The 6000-nt window shown below is 41.3% G+C and overlaps 1 protein-coding gene across 2 annotated transcripts in view; it reads left to right on the forward strand.

Moving 5' to 3' along the window:
* Window positions 1-2159, forward strand: part of HAG1 (histone acetyltransferase of the GNAT family 1) — a 66774-nt gene extending 64615 nt beyond the window's left edge. For both annotated transcript variants that reach the window (XR_013254362.1, XM_077391929.1), the window contains one exon: window positions 1781-2159. The gene's annotated coding sequence lies outside the window, so the exon portion shown is untranslated. The remainder of the gene's footprint in view (window positions 1-1780) is intronic.
* Window positions 2160-6000: the final 3841 nt, after the last annotated feature.

The raw sequence follows: 6000 nt of genomic DNA on the forward strand, positions 1-6000 counted from the left end.
ACCTTCCAGAGCTTTGTTTCCTCCTTGTCTTCTATCTCTTTACCACAGTCAGTGGCTGAGGCTCTTGACCATCCTGGCTGGCGTGATGCTATGAACCTAGAAATTGGCGCTCTTCATAGTAATGATACATGGGATCTGGTTTCCCTACCCGCTGGTGCCCATCCTGTTGGTTGTCGGTGGGTTTTCTCCATCAAATACCTCTCTGATCGTACTGTTGAGCGCTTAAAAGCACGGTTAGTCGCAAAAGGATACACTCAGACTTTTGGTGTTGACTACACTGAGACATTCAGTCCCGTTGCGAAAATTCTCTCTTTCCGTGTGTTCCTGTCTCTTGCTGTTAATCATAGCTGGCCCCTTCATCAGCTGGATGTGAAGAATGCCTTCCTCCATGGCGACCTAACCGAGGAGGTGTATATGGAGCAACCACCAGGGTTTGTTGCTTAGGGGGGGACTTCCTCCTACGTGTGTCGCCTACGCAAGTCACTATATGGCCTCAAACAATCTCCGCGTGCGTGGTTTGGGAGATTCAGTGAGGCAGTCATGCGCTTTGGCATGAAACAATGCGCAGTGGATCACTCAGTCTTCAGTTATCACTCTTCAGCTGGGTGTATTTTGTTGATAGTTTATGTGGATGACATAATCATCACAGGGAGCAATTCACAAGGTGTACAACGTTTGAAAACCTTCTTGCAATAGGAATTCTCTACTAAGGATTTGGGTCAGCTCAGGTATTTCTTGGGGATAGAGGTTGCTCGTTCCTCTAGAGGCTTGTTCCTATCACAGAGTAAGTATGTCTTGGACTTGCTAAAAGAAACAGGCAATCTTGGAGTTAAACCAGCTTCTTCACCCATTGATCCTAATGTGAAACTCGTTCCAGAAGAAGGAGAGTTGTTGGAGGATCCTGGCAGGTATCGCAGGCTTGTCGGTAAACTTATATATCTCACGGTTACTCGGCCAGATATTTCATATGCTGTTCGAGTTGTCAGTCAGTATATGAGCTCTCCACGTACTTCTCACTGGGCTGCGGTGACACAGATTCTTAAGTATTTGAAAGGGGCTCCAGGGAAGGGATTGATGTTCAAAAGACATGGCCATATGAAAGTTGAAGGCTTCTCTGATTCAGATTGGCTGGATCCCCAGCAGATAGACGGTCCACCACTGGGTATTGTACATTTGTAGGTGGCAATCTTGTTTCATGGAAGAGTAAGAAGCAGGATGCTATAGCTAAGTCCAGTGCAGAGGCTGAATACAGGGCAATGGCACAGACAAGCACGAAACTTATTTGGCTACGTTCACTTCTCTCTGAAATTGGCTTTATTTCATCTTCTCCTTCGCAGCTTTATTGCGACAACAAAGCTGCAATATATATTGCCAACAATCCAGTCTTCCATTAGCGCACCAAGCATATTGAAGTGGATTGTCATTTTATCCATCAAAGAATCCAGAAAAGAGATATTTGCACTGTGTTTACTCGGTCAGGGGACCAATTAGCTGATATGTTTACAAAGTCATTAAATAAGTCAAAATTGAATGATATATGTAACAAGCTAGGAATGTATGATATCTACATTCCAGCTTGAGGGGGAGTGTTGGAATATGTAACTTGCCTAAGGGCATTTAGGACTTTGTACATTCATTTATGTTTTAGTATAAATATATGAGTCAGGGGGAGATAACCCTAACTCATTTATTTTCTGTCTAAACTTTCGTCTAACAATTATCATCACATTTTTTATCAATATGCCATACTCTGTGTTTTAACATGTGTTTTGTTTTTCAGGCAAGATAGGTTAAAGATAAGAGTTGGCAGTTGCAGCTTACCTATACAGAATCTTGCCCGGGGTTCTCACTGCGATGCCTACTGGAAAACAATGATTGCCTCCGGCCGTTTGTGATGGTTCATATGCTGACAGTGTTCTCAACAAGTAAAATGATGCATCTTTGAATTTCATGCCCAAGATTATGATTTTGGTTACAGACAGGTCTTCATTGTACCCCTATTAAAACAAAGTTAGGAATAACTTTAGCCCAAACTATAAGGCCCTGTTTAATATAGATTTGGAGAACCGATTGTGAGTCCAAAAACTGTTTATTGGACACAAAATTCATTGTCATGTTAAGTGATGATTAATATTATTCAACTTTATATTTTCTTTGTTTTTTTGCTTCATTGGCGCTGCAAACCAAGACTCAATTTGTATCATGAGTGACCAACCTAGGATGCATGATCTACTATGTTATATGTTAGATATCTATGGATATATTTATTTTATTTTGAAAATTGACAATTTCATTGATACTATGAAAGATACATTAGGGACCAGAGGTCCCGACTTGCATTACATAGAATCAATTTAGACTGGTCAGGATTATACTCCTAGGCTATTAAAAGCATCTAGAACAAAGGCTACACCTATGCTATGAACATGAACACCACTAATACTTCCTCCAAACCTCCCCATTTACATTTCAGTCGTCGAAAACCTGAACTTCTAACAATGTCCCAAAAGTTATAGAAGCCTCCCTCTTTTCAGAAAAAAACTTTAGCGACGTCTCATCTTTAAACGGCGCACCTATGTCGAGTACTTCTTCAACTCTGCCAAGATGTGCTGGATTTGGTAATCCAGCATTTCGATGAGAAGTTCCTTTGGAATCCAATTCAGGTGACCAGGGTTTTTCTTTCAGCGATCTTTTCTTCCACAAGCCGGATGCCTACCACCTTATTAGCTTCCCAATTCATTCTCCTCTCGGGTCCTTTATTCAGCTAAAAGTAGTTTGAAGAAAGGGTGTTTAAATAACGGCGAGTGGGTACCTTTGACCTCGCCTGTCCCACAGAGGCCGTACAAAGTGAAGGGGCAAACCTCATCGTAACTCATCGATTTCATTCTCGTGAGGATATTTTCTAAAATTATAATCTCCGTAAATTACCGTATGCTCCGCCCAACTTAACCAAAGGAAGAAGCACCCGTGTTGTCTTGATTATCCATTCCTGATTGTTGGTTTGATTATCCAAAACAATAGGAAGAATCGCCCAAAAATTGAGTACTCCTTTGGCCTTGTTACTTCTCTTCAAAGTACTGTACTGGCGATGCCTTATAATTCTAAATCCAAGACCTTATAACTTTCCGCTCCTCGTTAAGGAGATAAGATTATTTTAGCACTAAAAGTTAATGTGGCCCACTCCCCAAAGTCCAAACTTTAATGAAAATATATAACAACAACTTTGGTAGTACGGTTTGATCTCTAAACCCTCACGTCTACTGTAAGTAATAAAGGGGACTCCCATACCCAAAAAAGCCAGTATTGTCTAGAGACTGAAGAAAACGCTCAGTGGCTTATCCCAAAGTAAAACCTATTGATGCAAGTGGAAAAATTTGTCCCTTACCCTAACTGAAGTGGTTCCGGATGATTTCTCCAAGCTGCTTATCAGCCTTTCAATTGATTTTACCAACCTAGCCTTAAGTTTTAACCCAAGATGGCTCTCGCCAGAATAGGTGTTCCTTACTCTTGAAAAGTTGTCAGCTTTTTTATCTTCTAGCCACACAATTTTCCTCCTAAGAGCAGGATGATCATTTGGTTCGTGCTCCACCATTGACAGGTTAGATTTTCGCCTGATCCCAGGTCTCATCACACCTTTCTCAGGTCCAACCTCGGATAAAGAGCCAGGGAGATTTGATTGGATAGATTTGAAATTTGAAATTATGCCAGTGTCCGAGGGAGCACCGAAAAGCCAACTCTGAAAATTCGTTGGATCACCAACCGGAACCGAAACTGAATTGCCAAAGTCAGCAGGATCCAAAGGGGTTTTAGGCAACCGCCAATCCAATGAGCTAGAGGGCGCAAAATTGGGTGAACAATCATTTTTTTCCGAGGATTTCGATCCCTATGGTATAAATATCCTTTAGACGGGCTTGCTTAGTCCTCCCTTAGAGATCACAACCCCCCCCCCCCCCCCCCCCCCCCCCCGCTTATTTTACTATAGCTTGTTTGCAGATTCTGCATCTTTTCTGCTAGCTGAAATTTTGGTATTGGCGGTGGAAACACTACCGCCAATCCTCCAGCCGTTTTCTCGCCATTCCCCCGAAGATTCTAGAACATGGTCAATCTTGGTGAAATTTTTTTTCTCACTAGATATCTAAGGATATGATATCAACACTCTTATTTTCATGATTCCACTCTTTATCCTACACTATTATGTTTCTTTCCAATCTAAATTAGATACATCATATTCTTTGGAAATGGTGAGTATACCATGACACATGCTTAAGCAAGTAGCACGAGTCTAACAATACAAGTTCCACATGGAGTAATTAACTTCACTGTTGCTATGGCATTGCTTTGAATGGTGTGTGTTTTTTTAGCTTCTACTAAGCTGCACTGACCAGGATTCTCAGAGTTCTAAACTTTCTTACGTTCTTTTGGGTAGCTAAGCTGGGATCGAACCTGTAATCTCAAGGTTGAGAAACAAATCCACTACCATTGATCTACAGGCCCAACCCCAAATAAAAGATACTACACTTGATCTTAGCCAAAAGGCTGAGAAAGGTACTTTCTTTCTTTTTGCACTTGCATAAAACACGTTTGCCACATTATCCCGATTGGAAGCCCTGCATTTTGAGGTTGAATATGCTGTATATGCATTTTGCCACAAGCTGCATATGCTGCCTTTGTGGAGAAATTATATCGTTGCCGCCCTTTACATATAAAGGGTGGAGAGAGAAAATATCAACCTCTTGATTTTTTATCAAGGGGAAAGTCAAAAAAGAAGGTTTGACCTGGATCAAAAATCAAGGGGGAGAGTTTTTTCTCTCTCTGACCTTGTTGGAGGACGGTCGGCCACCATATAAAAACTCGCCTTTGTGAATGCATCTTCTTTTTCTTTTTCTTTTTCTTTTAAAATTAAACCATACACAGGGAAAAATACAGATACACCCCCTCAACTTTCTAACATTTTCAACTATAACCTTGACTTTTAAAAGTCACCAACTAGACCCCCTAAGGTTTCAATTTGTATAAGGTAGACCCCATCAGTTGACGGTTCATCCACATATCGAAGGGTTAGGATGAACCTATGGAGCTGATTTTTTGGGCACACCCTATCTATGTCAGGGCCCATCAAATGAACGCTTTGGATCATCCAGAAAATGTGGGCCCACTGACTTTTTGGTAGTATTTGGATTCAGATATGGGGATTAGAGGGGAGTATGGGGTCTTCATTAGTATTGATAGTGCTTCAAAAGAGAGGGTCTACCTTATACAAATTGAAACCTCGGGGTGTAGTTGGTGACTTTTAAAAGTCAGGATTAGAGTTGAAAACATCAAAAAATTGAGGGGGTGTAACTGTATTTTTCCCTATTTTTTTTCCTCGCCCTGTGCATCGCACAGGTGTCGCCTTTTGCTGACTAAGCTGCATTACCTTCAATGTGACAAGGGATTAGCTAGGGACCATCGCAGAAGGCATTTCACGGGCCGGCTGTTGCATGAGAGAGAGCGGCCACATAAGCTGACTTTTCAACAGATTTTGTCTTATTCATTTAATTCATCTGAGGTGGCTGCTCTCTCATGCAACAGCCCTCCCACGAAATGCCTTATGCGATGGCACCTAGCAAATCCCATCTAAGAAATATATAGTAAAAATAGGTTGGGAATATTCCCCTAGCCTGCCCCGGGTTATATAATTAAATAAAGGGCGATGATATTGTCACCCCCCCTGCGTACGCATTCGCCCCCCTTATTAATGCTTTTTGACGTCAAATCAAGCCAAAAGGGGAGCGAATGCGTAATTTAGGGGGGGTGACAATATCATCGCCCTTAAATAAATTTACTACAAAAGAAGATTGAGATGCTTAGGAAACAATAGTTTTAGCAAATGAGTTAAAAAGAACATAATTCTTTCTGGAATAATTCTAATTCTGGAAGCACCCCAAAAAATTAAAAATTGGTTCCGACTTCCAGAATGAGAATCATGAGAATGGTTAAAGAACGCAACCTTAAAAACTA

Source organism: Tasmannia lanceolata, unplaced genomic scaffold, assembly GCF_043159265.1.
Source record: "Tasmannia lanceolata isolate RefF3 unplaced genomic scaffold, GAP_Taslan_0.1 ptg000012l, whole genome shotgun sequence".
NCBI classification, from domain to species: domain Eukaryota; kingdom Viridiplantae; phylum Streptophyta; class Magnoliopsida; order Canellales; family Winteraceae; genus Tasmannia; species Tasmannia lanceolata.